At 44.4% G+C, this 26,140-nt stretch overlaps 1 long non-coding RNA gene across 1 annotated transcript in view; it reads right to left on the bottom strand.

Annotated features, from left to right (window-relative positions):
• Positions 1–26,140, bottom strand: part of LOC309515583 — a 109,144-nt gene that overhangs the window by 70,203 nt on the left and 12,801 nt on the right. The gene's annotated exons all lie outside the window — the stretch shown is intronic.

Genomic DNA, 26,140 nt, shown 5'->3' with positions numbered 1-26,140 from the left:
AGAAATCATTAGAGATAGTTGTATTGTATCAAGAAAAGAAAATTAAAAATCCACAAATTTCGTATAGAATTCCAGTACATAATAATTTCAACACACACACAAAACCAAAGCCCCCACCTTGCAGCTTAGTTCAGGATTTTAAACTAATTTTTTGTTACAGCGCATCAGTCACTAAGTTATGCACATGACCCTGGTTCCCAGGGCAACAGGCCTTGCAACCAAAGGGTGGATGTGGAACTCAAGCGGATGGGTCATCTAGTTTTGTGGGGACCCATCTTTGGGGAGACCTCAGCAGTTACTACAACTGCTATAACTAATCTAGAATGTGGAAGCTAGACTGGTGACTGGGAGTGGCTGCCGAGACCAAAAGACCTACATTGGCTCCCAGGATGTTTCCGAGCATAATTCAAAGTGTCGGTGCTGACCTTTAAAGGCCTAAACGGCCTCGGCCCACTATACCTGAAAGAGCATCTCCACCCCCATCGTTCAGCCCAGACACTGAGGTCCAGCTCCGAGGGCCTTCTCATGGTTCCCTCACTGCGAGATGTGAGGTTACAGGGAACCAGGCAGAGGGCCTTCTTGGTGGTGGTGCTCGCCCTGTGGAACGCCCTCCCATCAGATGTCAAGGAAATAAACAACTATCTGACTTTTAGAAGGCATCTGAAGGCAGCCCTGCTTAGGGAAGTTTTTAATGTTTGAAGTTTTATCGCGTTTTTAATATTCCGTTGGAAGTCGCTCAGAGTGGCTGGGGAAAACCAAGATGGGCGGGGTATGATTAATTAATTAATTAATTACTACTGCTATGATGATCTGGCTCTGGCTGTTGAGCTCCGTGACAAGAATGGAAAAGCCACTCCATTTCTGGTCTATGTCAGATTTGCAAATGGTGCACTCAAAGGCCTTTCAAATTATATTAAAAGTACTTTCTCTCTCTATCTCTCTCCGTTCTCTCTCACTCACTCACACATAGCTATTTTAGCATTAATATATTCTTCTTCTGCCCCATGAAATTATACTGACTCAGAAGGTGCCAGGTTCCTGTCTGTTTAATATTCAAGGCACACTTCAACCCATTAAGAGTGTGCGTGTGTGCCTGCTTTGGCACACGCCGATGGCTGCATTGAAACTATCCCAAGAAAAGTCCCTGGTCCATCCGTCCCCCCCTCCAGCTTTCTTTCCAAGCGGCTGCTTATTAGCCACATGGTGAGCACAATTATGCTGCAGCTCAGCTTTTAATAAATCATTGGCCACTTGGCGCTGATGAGGCTGCCCGCCTCTGGGTGTTCAAAGCACCGTCTGCAAGAGGGAAATAAACAGGGAGCCATTGCCCTGTTTGCAGCGGTGTATGTTATCTTAAAACCTGTTTAAAGCCTAACGTTGAGATGTTGGCTTATTCTGCAATCCCCACCTTTGGTGTTTCACAGCTGCAGTTCTGGCATCCGATTGTAACTGGACTCAGGGTGATGTAATGCGTGCAGGGAATCTGGGAGCCGAAAATGAGGAATACGGATAGTTAATTTGAAAGCGGTGGCGATAGGTCAAGGCAACGCTGGAAGGGCCTGTAAGGTGGAACTCATTTGCAGAGGTGCTCCAGTACAGGCGTCAGAATAATTAGTGTGCCATTTTATGACAGCTCGCAGCCACTACCGTAACAAGAGGCATGCCATTTCCTCGCTGCACCGGTCAGATAATGGAGAAAGAAATCTGCACTAAATATATGAAAGGATCATTTGCCACCTCTAAGCTGAAGGTGAGAGGAGAAGGTTGAAAAGTACCTTCCGCAGGATTTGAAGGTATACAACCAACAGCCTAATCTGGATTTATGCTGCAGGAAGTGCTAAGAATACTGGGCTGGGTAGACTAATTGCAGCGTTTGTCAAACTTGGGTCTCCAGCTGCTGTTGGACTACAACTCCCATAATCCCTGACCACAGGTCTTGCTAGTGAGGGATGATGGGAGTTGTAGTCCAACAACAGCTGGAGACCAATGCTGAGAAGTACTGAAAAGCTAGCTTCCTATGTCCCTAAGCCTGTAAACAATAGGGCTGCCATACATCCAGATTTTCCTGGACATTACCGGGATTTCAAAGGCGGAATTCATGTACACTTTTGGGCAACCCTATCCAATGCTGTTTTTTTACAGTGGTACCTCTGGTTTAAGGTTACCAGACATCCCCGTTTCCCGGGGACAGTCCCCGGATTTATGTATCAGTCCCCATACTGTGGTTTAGACTGCAGCGCCACCCGTGTCCCTGGGGGTGCACAATCAATAGCCATTTGAAAGGGAGAATTAGGAATGGATGTGCAAGACACAGCACTGAACATGTGTTGACTTTTGATATCGCTCCATTACAAAACAAAGTCTTGAAGATTTGGAAAAGCCTCCTTTCCTCTGGGGGAAATTGAAGGATAAGGGAACAGGTGAGCCTCCAGGAGGGGAACTCATAACATTCCATCTCCCATCAGCCTCAGCCACCATGGCCAGCAGTAATGAATGATAGGAGCTGTAGTCCAGCAACTTATGGAGGGCCACCAATACTGTGTCTGTTGCATAGTGCACAGAGAAGAAGAGGAGTTTGGATTTGATATTCTGCTTTATCACTACCCGAAGGAGTCTCAAAGCGGCTAACATTCTCCTTTTCCTTCCTCCCCCACAACAAACACTCTGTGAGGTGAGTGAGGCTGAGAGACTTCAGAGAAGGGTGACTAGCCCAAGGTTACCCAGGAAGCGAACCCGGTTCACCAGATTATGAGTCTACCGCTCTTAACCACTACACCACACTGGTACACTCTGATACATAGAGCTACACTGCATCTGAACTTGAAGCGATTCACTTTTTACAACAGGACTGTAAGCTGAATTAGTATGTACAGTACTCATTTCAATGGCATGCCTGTATTTGTGCTTTGAATCTTAAAAATGCAAAAAGCAGATGTCCCCATAAAAGCCCCCTTTCTTCCTCTCTTTTATCTCTTTCTTCTTAGAGCATTTAGCTACTATACCAGACCGTAGTTCACAAATCAATTCCATTGTGATTATTTGTCTCTTTTATAGAGCCCAGGAACAATCCTTCAAGCAGTTGGCTCTATTTTAAGCCACGGGATCATAGGAAAGCTGCCTATGCAGGCTGAGACCCTATCTGCCTGCGGACTGTCTTGCCAGAGTGGTGCATGCTCTAATTATCTCCCGCTTGGACTACTGCAATGCGCTGTATGTGGGGCTACCTTTGAAGGTGACCCAGAAACTACAAATAATCCAGAATGCAGCAGCTAGACTGGTGACTGGGAGCGGCCGCCGAGACCATATAACACCGGTTCGCAAAGACCGACACTGGCTCCCAGGACGTTTCCGAGCACAATTCAAAGTGTCGGTGCTGACCTTTAAAGCCCTAAACAGCCTCGGTCCAGTATACCTGAAGGAGCATCTCCACCCCCATCGTTCTGCCCGGACACTGAGGTCCAGTACCAAGGGCCTTCTGGCGGTTCCCTCGCTGCGAGAAGCAAAGTTACAGGGAACCAGGCAGAGGGCCTTCTCGGTAGTGGCACCCGCCCTGTGGAACACCCTCCCACCAGATGTCAAAGAGAAAAACAACTACCAGACTTTTAGAAGACACTGAAGGCAGCCCTGTTTACGGAATCCTTTAATGTTTAATAGGTTATTGTATTTTAATATTCTGTTGGAAGCTGTCCAGCGTGGCATTATTTATTATTATTATTATTATTATTATTATTATTATTATTATTATTATTATTATATATTATATTTAAGGTAAGTGAAATCCTACCTTGGAGAAGCTGCATTTCCATGACACCACCATTCCTTAAGGTCAGGATTCCATCAAAGTCATTAAAACAGGGATGAGGAGCCTGTGTTCCTCCTTAGATATGTTGGACTACAATTCCCAGCATGCCTTCTCGTTTTCCATGCTGGCTGAGGCTGGTGGGAGTTTGAGTCCAGCAACTTCTTAAGATAGGTCCAGGTCCCCGGTCTCTGCATTAAAGGCGCTCAGAAGGCCAAATCTCTTGTCCGATTGCCAAAATATTTGCAATATCTATGTACCATCTGGTGACTGCTCACATCATTAAGCAAAGGTGCTTTATGAGAAATAGATATATGTCAACAGCAAATGGTTAGTAATTGAATTCAAAGGATTCACTGGCGGCTTTCCAGAGCTGCGCTAGCGGTAGTTAACCCTGCGGAAGCTCAGCAAAAGCATCAATTAATCCATTAATGTTTGTTTGTTTGTTATGTGAGTGCCCTGCCCTTCTGCCAAGATATTCAGAGCAGCGACATACATGAGATTTCCACTTTAGGGATTGTGTGTGATAGGAGACAGTGAACATCCAATGAGTTTTGCAAACAAATGGACTGCCCAGGCATAACTTGGAAGATTCTGTTATCCATCTAATTGTTAATCTGCTGTACAGCCCCACCCCCAAAGCCACTTGCAGATCAATAAAAACAAGACAGTTCCTGCTTTCAGCCTAAAACAGTGATGGCCAAACTTGGCCCACCAGCTGTTTTGGGACTACAACTCCCATCATCCCTAGCTAACAGGACCAGTGGTCAGGGATGATGGGAACTGTAGTCCCAAAACAGCTGGAGGGCCAAGTTTGGCTGTCACTGATCTAAAAGATGCAGCATAGAAAGTAAATATTTCAGGAGGGAGGAAATAAATGAATAAGAAATGGAGAACCAAAACTGACAGATCCATCCACCCTTGCCAGTTCTTACTTAATAATGTCACTTAGAATTACAGTGGTGCCCCGCAAGACAAATGCCTCACAAGACGAAAAACTCGCTAGACGAAAGGGTTTTGCGGTTTTTGAGCTGCTTCGCAAGACGAATTTCCCTATGGGCTTGCTTTGCAAGACGAAAACGTCTTGCGTTTTTTGCAAGTTTGTTTCCTTTTTCTTAACACCGTTAATACAGTTGCGACTTGACTTCGAGGAGCAACTCATAGAACGCGGTGTGGTAGCCATTTTTGAGGTTTTTGGTGATTTTTGAAGCTTTTCCAAAACTTTTCCGACACCGTGCTTCGCAAGACGAAAAATTCGCTAGACGAAAAAACTCACGGAACGAATTAATTTCGTCTTGCGAGGCACCACTGTATAGAATTGTAGAGTTGGAAGGGACTCTCAAGATCAGTCCAACACTCTGCAGTGCAGGAATATGCAGCTGTCCCATATGGGGATAAAATCTGCAGTCTTGGCGTTATCAGCACTACGCTCTAACCAAGTGAGCGACCTCTAACATTTACAATGTGATTTTCCAGCCAAGTAATGTGTACCAAAATGCATATACTAATGAAGAGTATGCATATGAATGCATATATTTTAGGGGGGAAATAAAAAAAAAATATGTGTGTGTGTTATGATAAATTCACAGGGGCGATTCAGAGCTGCATTTGCTTCATTTCTTTTTTTTTAAAAAGGTAGTTTTATTGCTAAAGCTGTATTACGATATTTGAGGCTACATTTCCTCAAATGTAATCGCAGTAAAATTTATTTTAACTTTGCATTGTGGCCACCGGTTTGAAGAGTTTTTTCCTGAACAAGTTGGCTATTATCCTTTTCTGAATGGCCAGTGCAACACACACACACACACACACACACACACACACTTCCAGTTAATTCAGTACAATGTGACCTCAGCAATTCTCAACATCAGGCTACTAGCATGAAGTTCTGAACTTTTACAATTCCTGGCAGCGACCCCTACAAATACTAGAACAACCAAGGCCCCATTTTACAGGACTGGAATTCCAAGAAGCCGTATAACTTCTAGGAATGTTGCTATATAACATTTTCATACTTTAGGGAAATCATAGCAATGAAATTATGCTCTACACAAGGCCAAAGTTTTAAAAATGAGACAGTAACACTTTACAGAAGCCTATTGAAGAAAACGATGGACATATTTTATGCCATGGATAGGCAAACTAAGGCCCGGGGGCCGGATCCGTCCCAATCGCCTTATAAATCCGGCCTGCAGACGGTCTGGGAATCAGCCTGTTTTTACATGAGTAGAATGTGTGCTTTTATTTAAAATGCATCTCTGGATTATCCATTTCAATCGATACAACTCCATTCAACTCTCCCATCAAAATCATCTTTCCATTCTCGAATTCCCCAAGCTTCTCTTCCAATTTCCTGTAAAATTCGGATTTGTTATTATTTGGGGCATACACTCCTGGGTTATTTGTGGGGCATAGAAATTCATTCATTTTTTTTTTCCTTTTCAAAATATAGTGTGGCCCCCCACAAGGTCTGAGGGACAGTGGACCGCCCCCCCCCCCGCTGGAAAAGTTTGCTAACCCCTGTTTATGCCATTGGAGGGGGTGCGGGAGAAACCTAAACTGAAGTAGCCCACCCCACAGATCTTGTTATGCTTTTGAATCTTTCAGACCATTTCACTGTGCTCTAGACCACATGACTGTCTTTCTCTGAAGACCAAGACCAGCGGCAGAAAAATAAATGTTTCAAGCAGAAGCTACTAGGTTCAATTTCCAGAATCTCCAGTTAAATGGACAACTGTACCATCTACCATTGTGAATGGGCCAAGGGTTACTAGCATGGAGCCTACAAATGTTGTCGAACTACAACTCTTGCCATCCACAAGTACTGACATGCTGGCTGCGTACCCCTAGGCCTGATAACAAGAGATTGCACCCCCTACAATGCAATGCAACGCAACACACACACGCGCACACAAACACATATGCCTTCCTGGGTGCCACAATCCAGGTTTCAAGCAAGTATTCCTGGGTGAGAGAACCCCAGCAGAAATTTTAAATCACAAACCATGCAACAAACCACAGCATGAAAATATAAGGCTGTTCGACCTTTAAAATTATACCTTGTGAGTTCCAAAACTTCCCTTTTTCCCAAAGCTTAGAAAAACTGCGCAAGTTTGGTAAAGTTAGAGATGGTCTACTTACAAACTCCTCAATTCACGTGCTTTTTCCATGCAGCATTCAGAAAACAATGTTGCCCAGGCAGTAAAACTAGGCTTAGCTATAGTGGTCCCTCAATTACTGGTCTAGGAACTCATGAGTGGTTTCACCTGATGACTTCATCAGCTGGGCAACAATGGCTTGATTACCTAGTTCCTCCCAAGGTGAGTCAAGTCCTCCAGGATTTCAAAACAGAATTTCAAAAACACTTATGACTTTTGGGTTTAGTTAATATGATTTATGTTTTATAAAAAATGGGAAATCGATGGAAGGGAATCTGAGTCCAACTTAGGAAAGAACTTAATTTTTTATAAAAAAGGTAATATTAATATGGTAAGGAGGGAAAATAATAACTTGCTGATATAATTATGGGAATTGGGATGTAGGAAGGGGGGTGGGGGGAAGTCAAGGACCAAGGTTAAGAAAGTAAGATTTTTGAAATTATACATGTTTTTTGTCTTTGTCATTTATGTGTGTGTTATGTCTTTATAAAATGTATCCCACGCTTTTCTCCTCCTCCCTGATGCTCCCCACAACTGAGTGAGTAGTAGATGTTTTATGATTTGTAGAGCTGATGCTACAGCAGCAGCAAGAATTCCCATCGCAAAGCATTGGAAGACACAAGATCTACCCACCTTGGAAGAATGGCAGATGCAACTAATAGACTATATGGAGTTGGAAGAAATGACTGGCAGAATCCGAGACCAGGGAGAAGAGTCGGTGGAAGAAGATTGGAGGAAATTTAAAATTTATTTGCAGAAACACTAAAATTTTTGAATGCTGATGACATTGAGATAAATTGAAGGGGTTCTAGCAACAAGGGACGCGGGTGGCGCTGTGGGCTAAAGCCTCAGCGCCTAGGGCTTGCCGATCGAAAGGTCGGCGGTTCGAATCCCCGCGGCGGGGTGCGCTCCCGCTGCTCGGTCCCAGCGCCTGCCCACCTAGCAGTTCGAAAGCACCCCCGGGGGCAAGTAGATAAATAGGTACCGCTTACCAGCGGGAAGGTAAACGGCGTTCCGTGTGCGGCTCTGGCTCGCCAGAGCAGCGTTGTCACGCTGGCCACGTGACCCGGAAGTGTCTGCGGACAGCGCTGGCCCCCGGCCAATAGATGTGAGATGGGCGCACAAACCCCAGAGTCTGTCAAGACTGGCCCGTTCGGGCAGGGGTACCTTTACCTTTACCTTTAGCAACAAGGTAAAATGTAAGAGGGGATTAATAATAGATAAACTAACAGGACATGAATTTGCTGAACAAATTTTAAAAAGGGATACAAAAATGGGAGACGTGAGGAAGTCAGGAAAATAAGTTAACTAAAGATGAGAAATCAAGAAAGAGGGAAATGTTGCTTTTCTTTTATATGTGTTTTTTCTTTTTCTCTTTTTTGTGTTTAATGTCTGTATTTTTTGTATTTTTGTATTTTTGTGTTTTGTATCTTTTTTGCTTTTGTATTTTCTAAACCTTTTTATTGATAAAACCTAATAAAATATTATAAATAATAAAGAAATGATTTGTAGTGCTGGAAGGCAGAATGTGAGTGTGATGTGTAGTAAATCAGGTTGTGCCTTGATAAACGGGAGCACAAAGAGGAAAGGGATCCCAACTCTAGAGATGTTTCAAAATGTGCTGCTGTGTTTTTTGTTATTTTATTGCATTTGATTATACCTTTGCATGGCATTGTCGTCTTTCAGCTTCATAAGTAAGGGTAAAGGGATCCCTGAACATTAGGTCCAGTCGTGACCGACTCTGGGGTTGCGGCGCTCATCTCGCTTTATTGGCCGAGGGAGCTGGTGTACAGCTTCCGGGTCCGATCAGAAGGTTGGTGGTTCGAATCCCCGTGACGGGGTGAGCTCCCGTTGCTCGGTCCCTGATCCTGCCAACCTAGCAGTTCAAAAGCACGTCAAAGTGCAATTAGATAAATAGGTACCGCTCGGGCGGGAAGGTAAACGCCGTTTCCGTGTGCTGCTCTGGTTTGCCAGAAGCGGCTTAGTCATGCTGGCCACATGACCCGGAAGCTGTACGCTGGCTCCCCATAGTTTGTTATATATACTGTATTTGTTGTTTGATCACTTAGTGATGGTCTTTAGTATGAAGTGGTATCTAACTATATATAAGAGAGAGAGAGAGAGAGAGAGAGAGAGAGAGAGACTTATCCTCTATTAATTTGACTTATCAGTCGGTGGTGATTAGACGTGATGGTTGTGTACTTCCTCCAAGACTGGAAGTAGTATTCCTCTGGTTGCTAGAAACAGCAAGTTTCACCATGGTCTTGCTTGTGGGTCTCCCATGGGCATCTTCTGAGAACAGGATGTGGACTAGATGAGCCTTACTTGATACAGCTGGGCTTTTCTTATGCTCTTAATCTTGCCCACAAATTTCTAAACAAAATGGTAGTGGGGAGGCAGTGGCAGGTTGAACTGTTTGTGATTCTTTCAAGCAGGTCTTATTAATAAAATCCATTACAGTCATACCTCGGGTTGAAGTAGCTTCGGGATGAATATTTTGGGGTTGCGCTCTGCGGCGACCCAGAAGTAACGGAGCGCATTGCTTCCAGGTTTTGCCACTCGTGCATGCACAGACGCTTAAAATGACGGCATGCGCGGAAGCGGCGACATGCGCAGACATGCAGTCACATCTTACATTTACTTCAGGATGCGAACTGGGGTCTGGAACGGATCCCGTTTGGATCCAGAGGTACCACTGTACTGTGCTCTTAGGTCCACCACTTTTTAAAGGTATTTAATAAAGCAGCATTAGATAGGGTTGCCAAAAAGTAAAAACCAGGACACCCCAAAAGTTGTTGAGCTTGCCTAAGATTCAGGACAAAACGCCACATTTCAGAATTTTTCCCCAGAGGTCAATTCCGCCTTTGAAATCCCAGTAATGTCCAGGAAAAATCTGTACATATGGCAACCCTACATTTGAACTGTTGGGCTGTGAGGGACAGACGAAGCAATGAATACCCTGAGGGGACTTGGAAAAGAGCAATTAATTTGGGAGTACATAGGATATGGGGAAAGGAACAATTCATTCTGCGGGAAATAACTAAGAGACAAGGTTGGGGGAGTGGGAAAAAGAGGAATTCATTCGAAGGTGGGGTTAGGGAATGAACAAACATTTATTGAGTACAGGTGAGAGGAAAAGAGCCATGAATTCAGAACAGTGTGTTTGTTTCTATGAAGGAGAGAAACCTAGCAGCAGTGAATTGTTTTCATATGTGAAGGTTGGAGATGACTTTCATAATACTGCAAATATTGGCTAGAAAGTTGGTAGAGATCCCCCCCTCCCCCTTTCCATGTAAGAACAGAATTCAGGAAGACTCTCACACCTGAGGAAATTGATTGGTGGTGGGTTCATGACAGACTAAATGTTTTTTTTTCTGAGGGGTTGGCTAATTGGAGATTAGTGGATGGTGTTTTTGCATATCCTCAAGGGCAAACTTTTTTAAAAAACCAAAAACCCAATGAGTTTTCTATTCAGTTCTTTTCTTCTAGAAAATAGGTGTCGGTACAGTGTATCCCTGAGTACTCCCATGAAAAAACACTGATTTTATAACAATTCAAGGAGTGAACCCACTGGGAGCATCTTGTTGACCAAGGTGCCCTTCAAATCTGGAGCTGATAGCAAATATGGTACATTTGATTCAGCCATAACATACCGAGCACACAAATAACTGTTCCCATAACATAATCTATTGCAGCCTCAGATTTACAGCCCACGTCCTAAAGCTTGCTAGGAGCCACTGCTTCTGTTATGTACTGAAGTTCTCATCCTGGGCCAGCAGGGGGATACTGTAGATAGTTCAGGTCCACATATGCAAATAAGGGATCGAAAGTGACGTTCAGTGATTGGATATTTACAGAAAGTTGTTACAGTTACGTTGTACTGGAGCTCTATATAAGCAAGCTGGCTGAACAGTTCAGTTCAGTTCTGGTCTGACCTGTGAATAAACAAGAGCTGTTTGGAGAATCGCTGTGTCGTCTGATATGTTCACCCACAACTTAACAGCTTCAGTCCTAAACCCATTTCCCTGGGAATAAACCTAATAGAACTCAATGGTGTGGATTGTACTGTAAACTGTAAAAATATTACTAGGAACTGTGCTGTACTGCATTCAGTAGGATTAATACCACTAAAACATCTTTAAGATTTAAGCTTCAGGCTGCAATCCCAACCCCATTTATGTAGGAGGAACCCCACTGAATTAAATCGGACTTACTTCTGAGTAAGCAAGATTAGGATTGGGCTGTTGCACTCTTTTGCATTTGTCTAGTTTCTGTCTTGCCCTGTCTTTTAGCTTCCACCCTCAAAAAGTTTCATCACTTGCGATTCGGTTAAGCAAAACTTGGACAGGAACAGCTGGAGGAACACCTGCCGCAAGGCCTTTGATCTATTGAAATGCCACAACAGCTCCTAACGCTTGGGAAGTTTGCCTGGGGCAGGAAGCAGGCATGTAGGAAGCTTGATGCTGTCCAGCCGCTTCACTGTTTCTGTTGGTCCGCACTGTGTTGACATAGCAACTGCAATGGTAGGTAAATTTGTCATCCTGATGGGTCAAATGGAGCAGGGAGACTGGGCTCACTACACGTTCTACCACATTGCAGGGTCTGCAGGTGTCTCTCAATATCTTACCTAAAAGAAAGCAGATAAAACCCTCACTCCTCAGGTTTCATTGCTGTATTTTCAACATTGTTGTTGCTATTATTATTATTATTATTATTATTATTATTATTATTATTATACCCCACCCATCTGGCTGGGTTTCCCCAGCCACTCTGGGCAGCTTCCAGCAAAATATAAAAACATGATGAAACGTCAAACGTTAAAAACTTCCCAATACAGGGATGCTTTCAGACGTCTCCTAAAAGCTGTGTAGTTCTTTATATCCTTGACATTTGATGGGAGGGTGTTGTAATGTAGCGTGGCCTACCATCAATATAGTTGGCAAGCATCTCATTTTTGCTTAATTTTTATGGTTTAATACATACACTCTCTAACACAGATGCCTACTGCCATTGCAAAGCTATGACTGGAAAATAACAGAATGGTTGTCCCTGGGCCCAGACAGTTTTTATTGCAAGTGTATGCAGCAACATAGGGACGCAGGTGGCGCTGTGGTCTAAAACACTGAGCCTAGGGCTTGCAGATCAGAAGGTCACTAGTTCGAATCCCCGCGACGAGGTGAGCTCCCATTGCTCGGTCCCAGCTCTTGCCAACCTAGCAGTTCGAAAGCACATCAAAGTGCAAGTAGATAAATAGGTACCACTGCAGTGGGAAGGTAAATGGTGTTTCCATGTGTTGCTCTGGTTCGCCAGAAGTGGCTTAGTCATGCTGGCCACATGACCCAGAAGCTGTATGTGGACAAACGCCGGCTCCCTCTGCCTATAGAGCGAGATGAGCGCCGCAACCCCAGAGTCGTCCGTGACTGGACCTAACGGTCAGGGGTACCTTTATCTTTATGTAGCAACATGTCCTTAGTGCTTCAATAGTGCATTTGAAGCAGATTCATACTGAACTGCCCACCCATCATCCTACTTTAACAATTGCTGTTCTGTGCTTTCCCAGTGCTCCTGCACTGTTGCATTCACATCCCATCCATTCCCTTGTCTATGTTTCTGTCATCCCCAACACCATCAAAAGCACAGATCATAACGAATGCAGAATAAAAACAACTTGGGTCCCTCTTATTTAGGGCTGCCATACTTCCGGGATTTCCCAGAAGTATCCGGGATTCATCCGTCAAAAATAGGCCGGAATTTCTGAAAAGCGGTAAGAAAATGTCTGGGAAAACTTGGGTGTATGGCAACCCATGTCTGAAGTGTTGGTTTTTTGGTGAGTTTCCTTATATTTGGAGTTTTTGCAAAATCTTTGGCCCCAAAAGAAAAGGGAAAAAAGCTTGACAACGTTTGTGTCTGGATTCTCACTTTTTGAAAGCTGGACCATAAAGAAGGCTGATCGCTGAAGAAGTGATGCTTTTGAATTATGGTGCTGGGGGAGACTCTTGAGAGTCCCATGGACTGCAAGAACATCAAACCTATCCATTCTGAAGGAAACCAGCCCTGAGTGCTCACTGGAAGGACAGATCCTGAAGCTGAGGCTCCAATACTTTGGCCACCTCATGAGAAGAGAAGACTCCCTGGAAAAGACCCTGATGTTGGGAAAGATGGAGGGCACAAGGAGAAGGGGACGGCAGAGGATGAGATGGTTGGACAGTGTTCTCGAAGCTACTAACATGAATTTGACCAAGCTGCGGGAGGCAGTGGAAGACAGGAGTGCCTGGCATGGGGTCACAAAGAGTCGGACACAACTAAACAACTAAACAACTAAACAACAACACAACACTCTTAATGTAAATTGTCTCCAAACCAAAAGCCAGGCATGGCGCCAGGTTTTTCTACAATCTTAGCATCACTATTGCTGGCTTCCAACACAGCGTTATGAGTCCTGAGCCCCCCTTGTGATCAAGGATGGATTGACAAGCTCAGACTGATGAGGAGGAAGCAGAAGGGAGCTGAATCGTGGGAACTGGGAGTGGAGGACGGATGTTCTCTCTTTTCCACTCCTTTTGCAGAGTGAAAAGCTTCATTGAGAACTGAGTGGGGCATTGACCACTGCAGGGGATGGCTGAGCTAAAGTGATCAGCAGTCTTACTCTCCCATAAGCGCCATGGATCTGGGCCCATAATCCTGTTGTTGGAATACTGCTGGGGAGACGGGGGCATTTGGCAGGCCCCCAGCTTGCTCCAGCCACCGGCCGACAGCTGGACAAACTCCAGTACAGCATCAATCAGTCAGCGACTCGGGCCTCAGTAGCCTTCTGAAGCTACCAAGCACGCTAATTAGCAGAGTGAATAAATCTCCACAACAGAAGTGGCAGACAGAGATGTGTGTAAGCATATTGACAAGCTTTTATTCAGCATAGTTCAGGAACAAAGGGGGAAAAAAACATGTCTGCTTCCCTTCGTGTCCAGCAAAATAGCAGTAACACAAAAGCTATATACAAAACGGAAGTTCCCAGCAGACTGTGCTGGAAATGTAAACAGGCATGTGGCACACAATAGTCCTGCCTGTCCCTTTTAAGGTGGAACGGAACTATATCCAAACAAACAGAGGCTGAACCGCAGTCGGAAGGGGAGGGCTCATCTTGGTCGCCAAGGGCCAGAAGGTGCCTTCATCGACTCTCCCACCCAGATTGAATGTGGGTTTACAAACTCAACATTCTCACAAGGCAAAAGAGCCTCATCTTAAAAAGCTTGGCATGAAGGGCATGGGAACATATTAGGACATATTTGTCGCTTCTGTTCAGTTCTGAAATTCTTGCCCGCCTCATGAACTCTTGACTCCTCCTGCTATGCCTACTACTGAGCTCGTGCCATTACTTGCCTGAATAAAAATCTGTGTCTTACACGCAGGTAAGAGTCGTTGTGTTTTGGGAGGGAGCCAGGACAGACAGTGTACGATGAGCAGGAATACAGCATCTCATACCCGATTCAATAACTTGTCCTCATGCATAACAAATCTATCTGCATTCACGTTCCTAGCAGATTTATCAAAATTGGACGCAGTAATAAAACTTCGAAACTGTAAAGTAGACTCGGGTTAATAAAAAGTTAAAAATGAAGCAGCTTGTAACAATGAGTGACTTGGTATTTCCTGGGAAAAAATTGGATGCAAAGGCAAGATGAAGAACAGATGGAAATTTCCATATATATAATGAATAAACAACAGCATAGTAGGGAGAACATAATCTTTGACACTAACTATTGGGCAGGGTGGCAAGGGAGGATGGGAGTCCGAGTTGATTTCCCATCCCTCGCTCAGAGAAACACCAGGCAGTCAGGGAGCTAGACAAACTTTATTATCTGTCTTAGGAAACTCGTGAATCCACCTAGATACCACTCAATCCAGTTGCACCTAGTGACTCAACAATAGAATGATGCTATTGTTAATTATTTGATTTTATATCTCATCCTTCCTTTCACACACACTTCCTACACACTCGTCTTCCTGAACAAGAGTTTGGCAAAAGGTCTGCTCCAAGCTGCCAGTTTTTATAATGAGTTTTGTAAAAGCTTGCCTAAGTGTGTCAGTTTGGCCATATGGTGGCCATCTTTGGTTTCCTAGTGGAGCTCCTGAACCTTTAATGTAAGGGAGATGGATCTCTCTGCTGGTCTTCAGGAAAGGCCTTGTCCCGCTTGCTTTGACCCACCTTCCAGCCCTCAGAGCCCTTGGAGCTTTCAGAAGGAAGTTGCTATCACGGCCATTATGTGAATGTGTCTTGTGATGATCTGAGTGGAAGACTATGAGTCATCAGGGTGGGGAGGGTTGGTGGCTGTGAATTCAGCAGTGCTTAGTTTGCTTTTGGCTGTTAGTTTGTGAATGTTGCTAATATTGTTTTGTGCATTATGAGCGCTCTAACACTTTGTTAATTTTATAATACAACTTTTCTTGTGGCTGTACTGTTTGATCTATTTTTTAAAAGTTGTTTGGTTAAGAATGTTTTATAGAAGGCGGTTTTATGGATGATTTGTGAGTTATTTTCTGCAATTCATGTTGCAAGTGTGATGTTCTACTATGTGGTTATTTGCTGTATGTAAGCCACTTTGTGACTCACATGAGTGAAAAGAGGCACAGAAATAGAGGGGTACCTTGGTAGTTGAACAGCTTGGCTCCCGAACAAATCGGCTTGCAAACGCCTCAAAGTGTTCCGGTTTGCGAACGTTTTTCAGAAGTCGAACGTCCGACATGGCTTCCATGGTTTCTGATTGAGTCCAGGAAGCTCCTGCAGCCAACTGGAAGCCCCGTCTTGGTTTTCCAACCGTTTCGGGAGTTGAACAGATTCCCGGAATGGATTAAATTCAAGAACCAAGGTACCACTGTATAATAAACGAACGAAATGAAATCAGTGCATACATTATGGCTCAGCATAGAGATGCAGAGGTGGCGAAAGCTGCACATGTTGAAATTTCTGCCTGTCGTGCCGGCGTTAAAGGCCCAAGTGCCCTAGCTCTTTTTTTAAAAAATAATAATTCAAAATTACAAAACAGTGTTCAGTAGCAAAACAGCTCTTCAGGAGACTTCCTTCCAGATTGATTGGAAGTGGCAGAGAGAACCCATGTGCGCTTTTCCTATTTATTCTATTTAAATAACCATTAGTTCCTCCCGCCCTCACGCTAGACATTAATTAAGCGCTAATGTCTGGTTCTATTCAAGCTGGAATCCCTCAGGCTTTTTCTAAAAAAACAACAACACTGTTTACTTTTAAGGACACAGATCATGACTGTAACTTTGTGGGAAACACAAGTATACAAAAACTTACCGGACTGACCAAAGTCCCACCTTCCTGATGCCACTGATAAGGTGTTCCTTCTAATCTTTCACCTGACAAGAAGATTTTCATCCAGGCTGTGGAGCCCCAAGAAGGTTGAGAACTTAGCAGAAGAATTCTTTTTCCCCCCTGGGTCTCATTAGCATTGCCTACCAAGGGTCCCTTCATAATTAGTGGTGAAGGTGACCACCTGGAATCAATTCACAGAGGCAGCCAAGTGTGGTATTTTCCAATTTCCGAATCCCCAGGCAGGCATCTGCCACCATTATTCCAGCATCCTCTTGAGCCTGCTATCAACACTGTGTTTTATAATGTCCTGTGTAGTATCTTTTCTCTTGGGCGCCATCATTGTCCTTCTGAAGATGTGCTTTACTAACAAGGTGCAAAGAGGTGGATAATGAATGTGCAAGATTATTAAACGTGGGACTCGGAATATGTGATTAAATACACCCAAAATGCAAATAGCGACCAAATGCACAGCAAGAATGTGCTGATGTGCTTCTTCCCAAGGGCTGGCATGAATAAATGAAGAGCAGTGGGGGAATCATGAAATCTGGTAGACACTTTCCTTTTCTTTCAAGGATGCATGTAAATACTCACTTGCTTCAGGACTGGGTTTGAGTAACAAGACTGAAAGTGATAACAACAACAACAACAACAACAACAACAACAACAACAACAACAACAACTGTTATTTATTTATTTATTTATTTATTTATTTATTTATACCCCGCCCATCTGGCTGGGTTTCCCAGCCACTCTGGGCGGCTTCCAACAGAATATTGAAAACACGATAAAACATCAAACATTAAACTTTCCTAAACAGGGCTGCCTTCAGATGTCTTCTAAAAGTCAGGTACAGTGGTACCTCGGGTTACATACACTTCAGGTTACATACGCTTCAGGTTACAGATTCCGCTAAAGCAGAAATAGTACCTCGGGTCAAGAACTTTGCTTCAGGGTGAGAACAAAAATCGTGCTCCGGTGGCGCGGCGGAAGCAGGAGGCCCCATTAGCTAAAGTGGTGCTTCAGGTTAAGAATAGTTTCAGGTTTAGTACGGACCTCCGGAACGAATTAAGTACTTAACCCGAGGTACCATTGTAGTTGTTTATTTCCTGGTTGGGAGGGTGTTCCACAGGGCGGGTGCCACTACTGAGAAGGCCCTCTGCCTGGTTCCCTGTAACCTCACTTCTCACAGTGAGGGAACCGCCAGAAGGCCATCGGAGCTGGACCTCAGTGTCCAGGCTGAACGATGGGGGTGGAGACACTCCTTCAGGTATACTGGGCTGAAGCCATTTAGGGCTTTAAAGGTGAGCACCAGCACTTTGAATTGTGCTTGGAAACGTGGGAATATGGGGAAGGCACAGTGCCAATCTCTGCACCCTCTCCTGTAATATGATTGGGCAAATTGCATGTTTTATTATAATTATTAATTTCTGTATCTCCCACCATCTGAAGATCACAGAGCAGTTAACAATATAAAAACACAAAAATGCATACCATAATAAGAAATGAAAACAATACCCCCCCAGTTTAAAAGGACATAGATAGTTTAATAAGCCAAAAGCATGGGAGAAGTGGAATGTTTTTTTCTGTCTAGCACAAAATATTTTAGACACAAGAAACTATAACTATCCTGTCCAGTTTGGCCCTGAAAGAGAGACCAAGTATGTGAAAGAAAGAGATTTGATGGCAGACTTATTTCTTGTTTATGGTTAATTGTTATGATAATAGAATATTTTATTAGGTAGACCAGCCTTTCTCAAGCTTGGGTCTCCAGATGTTCTTGAACTACAACTCCCATCATCCCTGACCACAGCCCATGGCGTGGAATGATGGGAGCTGTAGTCCAACAACATTTAGGGACACAAGGTTGAGGAAGGCTGAGATACAGATGATGTGCAGTTGTTTGCATGTCGAGGTCCCCAGGGTCACCCCAATAACTCACACATCACACAGAATTTTTGTTTAAGATTTTTGGCATAATTTTGGCCACAACTTTATTAAAATACAAAAATGTGAGCGGTTGCTTAGGCATTGGTTGCGACTATCTGCCCCCACCATGGGGGACAGACTGACATTCCGCACGATGCGAAAGTCAGAATAGGGGAATACACTTGGGGGTAGCGTCGGAGCAGGGAACCTGCCCTCAGCCCTCCCCAAATGCAACCAGGAGCTCATTGCTATGGCCCAAGCCCCCTTGACAGAGTGGACAAGCAATAGTTAGCCCCCAATTCCTTTAACGGAATCCCTTGCAGCAGCAGCATTAGAGGGGCAGGCACAGCCAATCCATGCCCCTCAACCAACCAAACCATAAACCAATGCCTAACCGTGAACCTTACAAGTTGTGACGATTTGCTACGCAGTAGGCAAAAACCAAGTGGCCCCAGCCAATCAGCCAGATGGACAAAATTCCTACCGGGCCCCTGCCCCAAAGCAGACGACCCCATGACAGGTATAGCAAGGTCAAAGCGAACAACCCTATTCTAGGGAGGGAGGGACGGGCAATCCGATGCACAGGCGAAAAGAGGAAGCCCTAGCCTCGTGCAAGGAGTTTTAGCATTTCTGGCTGTCAATCAACAAATAGCAACATTAACTTCTTCCCAACAACAAGGGAAGCCCCAATCGCATCAGTGGCTAACGGTCAATTAGCCCGCCCCCAACTTTGGAGTGTCCTGGCGGCCCCCACCGCAACACATGCTCTCCGTGAAGGAGAACACGCTTTCACGTAACATGTTCCAGAAAGGGCTTCAGACTGTGTACATACCATACAATTAAAGCACTCTCCCCAAAGAATTATGGGAACTGAAGTTAATACCTCACGGAGCCATAATTCCCAGCACTCTTAACAAACTCCCAGGATTCATCTTGGTGCAAGCTTTATATGTAATTTAAATGTATGGTGTGTAAGCAGCCACATAGTGACGGCTTAGAAAAGGCATGTATGCAGTCGATGGAAACATGACAGCTTTTAGCGTACAGTAATCAAGGCTTCATCACATCATAATATCTAGAGAAAGAGCATATGACAGCCACATGATCCAAAAAACAAATCCACTAGGATTCGTGGAGATAAAATGCATACCAGATGAATTCACAAAGGATCGCATTAATAAAAATAAAAATAAAAAGTTGTACAAATGTTTGCATTGTGATCTCAGCTATCAAATAAAAATCAGCCTAATGTGCTAATTTAATTACGTTGCTGTTCTTGCCGCTTTCCAACCGAGCGGTAATAGTACGTGTTTGCAGCATTACATTCTGCACAGGACATTTGGCATGCGGATGAGCTGAGCAGTTTTTGCTTGTAAAATTTGTCGCCTCTTATTTTCTGAGACATCAGTTTTCAGTGCTGGATTTGGGGCCAATAAGCGCCCATAAAACCATGTACAGTGGTGCCCCGCAAGACGAATGCCTCGCAAGGCGAAAAACTCGCTAGACGAAAGAGTTTTCCGTTTTGGAGGTGCTTCGCAAAACGAATCTCCTATGGGCTTGCTTCGCAAGACGACAATGTCTTGCGAGTTTCTGCTGGGTTTTTTTCCTCCCCCCTTTTTCTAAGCCGCTAAGCTGCTTATCAGCTGATCCGATCAGCAGATAAGTCGCTAAAAGCAGCTAAAAGCCACTAATAGCGCTAATCTGCTAATCCTTCAATGGGCTTGCTTTGCAAGACGAAAAAAACCGCTAGACGAAGAGAATCACAGAACGGATTCTTTTCGTCTTGCGATGCACCACTGTATACCAGTTATTACAGCGGCCGCTTGCCTGTCCCTGAAGTTAGGTCATGCACCACCGAAAGAGAGGTGAAATATACTCAGAGTCAAGTGTGAATTTCATTCTCTTTATTCAGCTCATAGTAGCAATGAATGAAACTTTCCCCAAAAGGTCTAGCTATACATATATTATTTATACAATGGGCCCCACATGATTGGCTAATTCCGGGCTGCTCCTGTAGGCCAATCAGGTTGCATATTCACCTCCTCCAGAAGCCTGGTTGGCTGCTCCTGCAGGCCAATCAGGTTGCTGGTTCACTTCATCCAGGAGCCTGATTGGTTGCTCCTGCAGGCCAATCATGTTGCTGATTCACTTCCACTTGGAGCTGGATTGAGTGGCTCCTGCGGACCAATCAGACTGCTGCATTCTGGACCCTACTGATCTAGGATTCAGCTCAGTACATAACAACAGAACACAAAAGGGCAAATGTTTGCATTGAAATTTGTATGTGTTTCCAATTGTATGCATAGCTGCAAACGTAGAGAAAACCACTGAGATACCCTAGGCACCCCAACAAGCCTTACATTTCAATGTGCGAGTCCAGTATCGTAGAACTCAAAAATATATCAAAACTTCAAAATGCTAACATATTTAGAAAATACAAAAGGCAAGACTAAGCTTTCCAATTAAGCAAGTTGCCTGCAGAAAAGCCTTGAACAAATTACAATGCTGCTACAGCTTAGCACTGATTTTCATTGAAAGAACAGACATCAGAGAAAAAGTGGGGGCGGGGAAGCAAAGCCTAGCATTTGTTATGCCAAAAGGCACCTCTCGCACGCCCCCCCCCCCGAGCCTCACTGCTGCTGCAAACTTCAGTGAACTATTAGTATTTTTTAAGTAATTAGCAGAGGCATTAGCAGTGCTCCTCATCCTCCACTCTGAGCACAATCACACTCTAGACTCCTGTTCCTTCCATCACAATCTGCAGTTGTGTAGGGGGCGGGGAGGGCAAGTTCTCATGAACAGCTGACTTGCAGAACCAGGGGTGTGTGTGTTTAATTCAATTAGGGTTTCAATCTATGAGGTTGATTTTTTTTTTTGTAAGCAGATTTTTTAAACGGAAAAGTAAAGAAACTATTTTCAATGTGCATACAGAAATCTATTAAATAATTGCATAAATCTAAATGAGCGCACCTCTGTTTTATCAGAATGCATTTTAATGTAAGATACTTCCATTTCAATAAACACAGTAAATAACGCCCCTGTATGCATTCTCCTACATATTGTGGATGGGGGTGGAGACGCTCCTTCAGGTATACTGGGCCAAGGCCGTTTAGGGCTTTAAAGGTCAGCACCAACACTTTGAATTGTGCTCGGAAACGTACTGGGAGCCAATGCAGGTCTTTCGGGACGGTGTTATGTGGTCTTGACGACCACTCCCAGTAACCAGTCTAGCTGCCGCATTCTGGATTAGTTGTAGTTTCCGGGTCACCTTCAAAGGTAGCTCCACGTAGAGCGCACTGCAGCAGCCCAAGCGGGAGATATAACTACAGCATGCACCATTCTGGCGAGGCAGCCTTTATTCAAAACAGTATACAATGCAGCGAACCTTCGAGACAGAGCTGGTTCCCATAAAACAGTTGTCGGGACTGAAGGGCTCCTCCCTCTGTCTCTTCCTCCTCAACAGGATGTTTCCCAAGCAGCCTTAAACTACACCAGGGAGGGGCCACCTGTGCCCTTTGTTCTGCTACATGCAAAGCTCTTTGTGGCCTGGGAGACAAGGGAAGAGGGGGGAGCTTAATACAGTAGGAAAAGCAAGCTCCTAGGATGCTTCTCTAGCCTCTGGCCTCTCCTCCTCTTCACCCTCTGCTAAAGCTGAACTGCTTTCTGCACCTGCTCTTCTTGCTCTCTAGAGCCTGTTGCTTCTTCAGCATCCAACCATCTCTCTCCTTCCCGCCCCTCACACCCTCTGACCTGCCCTCAGTGTCCTACCACCAATCCCCGAGCTTTGAGCCTTCCTCCTTGGCGGGCTGAACTTCCTCCTGTGGGGGGAGCGACTTCCCTAGGGAGTTTGCCAGCTGGTACCTCCGACCATCCTTGTCATCCATACCCTGACAATATGACTACCTAGAACTCTGCAGAGTTACTGTAGACCTCCTAAGCCAGAGATGGCCAAACTCGGCCCTCCAGTTGTTTTGGGACTACAACTCCCATCATCCCTAGCTAACAGGACCAGTGGTCAGGGATGATGGGAATTGTAGTCCCAAAACAGCTGGAGGACCAAGTTTGGTCATCACTGTCCTAAGCCAATGTATGATTCCATGTATTGAAGAGACAGCAGGGCTGCTCCACCGGCCACAGCTTTGATGTCACATGGCTTCCCCAGCCTGACCCCTGTTTCCAAGCATCAGTCATAGATGCCTGCAAAAGGAAGGCCTGCACATGTAAACCTCTAGGGGTTCAGGAACTCTGTACAGTTCTAGTCCCGTGAAAGTTTTTCCTCATTTCATATTTCTTGCTTATACTTCCGCTATGCAAAAGCTCATTTTCTTTTTACTTTAGGATGGGGTGGGGGAGAGAGATACTGAAAGAGAAAGTCAGGGGTTTTTTTGGGCTACATCCTCATATTATTTTTTCTTCTGTATTCAGAAATATAAAATCCTGGATATTGCCTTACGTTCCCCTGTGCATGGGAAGTTCAGTGTGCATAGCTCTGCATTTCATTACTGTGACGCTGAAATAATGAGATCTTATTGCCTATTGGGAAAAGGTAACTAAATTTTTGCTCTAGGCCACTTTTCACCCCCTCATGCCCTCTGAGAAGCACTTGAGATTAAGCACAGTTTTGCATAGTTTAAATGGATTACTATTGGGGTCTGGGGGAGAGAGAGAGAGAGAGAGAGAGAGAGAGAGAGAGAGAGAGAGAGAAGTCAGAAACCGAGCATTCCGTTTTCTCTCTGCATTCGACTTATTTTTCCCTATTTATCTGGGCCATCTGCTAATGTGCCTTGGGCTAAATTGCCTTTTAGTTAAAAAATGTCTGATGCCAGTGTATCCGTTTCACTACAATCATCAGAATTATAATGAAGGCAGATGGAATCTGTGCCCTCATGTCTGCTGGGCGACAGGGTGCTCATAAACATGTCTGCTACACCCCCCCTTGCTTTTGTCAGGTGTTCCATGTCACTATCACTTCAGAGCCTGGACCAAACTCTGGCTGGATCTACACTGATCTGGAAAACGCTATAAGAATGCACCATAGAAAAGCTCTCAGTGCAATTTCGCATTGGCAACAGATTGCTGCTCTACAGCACCCTCTGGTGTCCCATTTTTATAACACGTTTTTATTGTTATAACTCACCAGTATAGAGGAGTTCTGTCACTCTCACTCGTAGCATTAGGGAACATAAATGATCACAAGACGCGACACATGTCCTTGAAATGTTTTTGCCACTGTCCCCTTTTCATCCAAAATAGAAAGCTTGCCAAAGTGTATTTGTTCATGAAAAGAAAAAAAACACCCCTCCCTTCTCACTCAGCGCTGGTTCAAAGTGCACCTGTTTCATAGCCACACACACACAACCCCCCCCCAACACACATTGGGTGGTTTAAGATATGTGTATTATATCAGCTGTATGGAGCTCATAACGCGCTGCCTTTGCCCATGGGAAGACATGTGTTTTGAAAGATAAAGCATGAAGAGGCCCTCCTGGCTATTGGCCTAGTATCCTAACCAGATAGTGCATTGTGTACTTATTACACTTGTCTACTGGGAATTCTATTTTTATTAGTGGGAATAGCTGCAACTTAACTCCAAGGGCTAGGGTGGGGAAATCACCTAACAAACTCAATTCTAAAAGCCTGGGAGTTTTGTTTTTTTTAAAAAAAGCAACACTAATCTTGGCAACTATTACTTTCAAAAGGGTTGCTCTGGTTTGCTATGGGTCATTTGGGAAATGTAAGGAAATGAATCACGGCAAACAGCTGGGTTTTAAAATAATAATTAAAAAAAAACTACTGGCAAATGTCCATCATATGCCAGTAAAAGTGCTGCAAAATCAGCAAGTACAACCCATTACTTATTGCAGATTTGCTGATATTTAAAATCTGGCTTTGTTTCTACTTTACTGGGCTCAGAGAGCACGTATTGTATGTTATATATAATTTATATATTTCATTGACGGGAAAAGCAAATGGACCAGTTTGCCAGTAAACACGAAGCTGTGAATGTTCAGTCCTATACACACACTTATGGGGAGCAGGCCCCACTGATTTTAGTACAGAACTTACTTCTGAGTAAGAACGCATAGAACTGCACTGTAATAGATCCTAATTGAATTGGGTGCTGGCAGTGACCGGATAGGATTTCATGAGACGTTCCTTTGTTTGTTTGTTTTTCCTTTTGTAATTAATACAGGAAACCTGGTAATAAAGATTTGGCAGATCTCGATCTGCTGCAACACCGATTGCACAAACAGACTCCTTCATACAAACATTCAACAGGAGCTTTCATGAATTCAGTGATCCCTGAACAGTTGCAGGAGAGGACATTCGCAAGATGAATTAATGTGGCTTAGTCACTTCCTAAGGAACATTAACTAGCTCTTTGTTCACACAATCAGGATGGTGAAAGAGTTGCTAAATCATAAACACTGTGTACTTCTGACTCCCCTGCTCCCATATGGTGAGATGGGGATTCTTATCCATGTTTCTAGCTTCCAAGGCAGGCATCCCCAAACTCAGCCCTCCAGATGTTTTGGGACTACAACTCCCATCATCCCTAGCTAACAGGAGCAGTGGTCAGGGATGATGGAAATTGTAGTCCCAAAAGATCTGGAGGGCTGAGTTCGGGGATGCCTGTCCCAAGGGCAGAATGCCTAGTTGATGAGCCTGGAACAAAAGACATAAATTGATCTGCATGGTAAGAATGCAGTGAAGCCCTAACAAGATGTCTTATTCAACATCTTTATCAACGACTAACAAGATGTCTTATTCAACATCTTTATCAACAACTTGGATGATGGACTCAAGGGCATCCTGATCAAATTTGCAGATGACACCAAACTGGGAGGGGTGGCTAACACCCCAGAGGACAGGATCACACTTCAAAACGACCTTGACAGATTAGAGAACTGGGCAAAAACAAACAAGATGAATTTTAACAGGGAGAAATGTAAAGTATTGCACTTGGGCAAAAAAAATGAGAGGCACAAATACAAGATGGGTGACACCTGGCTTGAGAGCAGTACATGTGAAAAGGATCTAGGAGTCTTGGTTGACCACAAACTTGACATGAGCCAACAGTGTGACGCGGCAGCTAAAAAAGCCAATGCAATTCTGGGCTGCATCAATAGGAGTATAGCATCTAGATCAAGGGAAGTAATAGTGCCACTGTATTCTGCTCTGGTCAGACCACACCTGGAGTACTGTGTCCGGTTCTGGGCACCACAATTCAAGAAGGACACTGACAAACTGGAACGTGTCCAGAGGAGGGCAACCAAAATGGTCAAAGGTCTGGAAACGATGCCTTATGAGGAACGGCTAAGGGAGCTGGGCATGTTTAGCCTGGAGAAGAGGAGGTTAAGGGGTGATATGATAGCCATGTTCAAATATATAAAAGGATGTCACATAGAGGAGGGAGAAAGGTTGTTTTCTGCTGCTCCAGAGAAGCGGACACGGAGCAATGGATCCAAACTACAAGAAAGAAGATTCCACCTAAACATTAGGAAGAACTTCCTGACAGTAAGAGCTGTTCGACAGTGGAATTTGCTGCCAAGGAGTGTGGTGGAGTCTCCTCCTTTGGAGGTCTTTAAGCAGAGGCTTGACAACCATATGTCAGGAGTGCTCTGATGGTGTTTCCTGCTTGGCAGGGGGTTGGACTTGATGGCCCTTGTGGTCTCTTCCAACTCTATGATTCTATGATTCTAAGAAAGAGGCAGTAATCTTGCAGACTATTTCTATGTACCGTATTTTTCGCTCTATAGAACGCACTTTTCCCCTTCAAAAATTAAGGGGAACTGTGTGTGCGTCCTATAGAGCGAATGCAGGCTGCGCAGCTAAGCTGTTCTAGCTTGGGGATGGCTGCGCAAAGCCAAAAACCTGTCCCTTCATGACGAACTACTTCTTAAATATGAAATGGTAAAGCTGGAA

This window comes from Podarcis vaucheri, assembly GCF_965113315.1.
Source record: "Podarcis vaucheri genome assembly, chromosome: 12".
NCBI classification, from domain to species: Eukaryota; Metazoa; Chordata; class Lepidosauria; order Squamata; family Lacertidae; genus Podarcis; species Podarcis vaucheri.
Note: the sequence above shows the minus strand (reverse complement) of the source record. Positions and strands in the feature narration are given on the sequence as shown.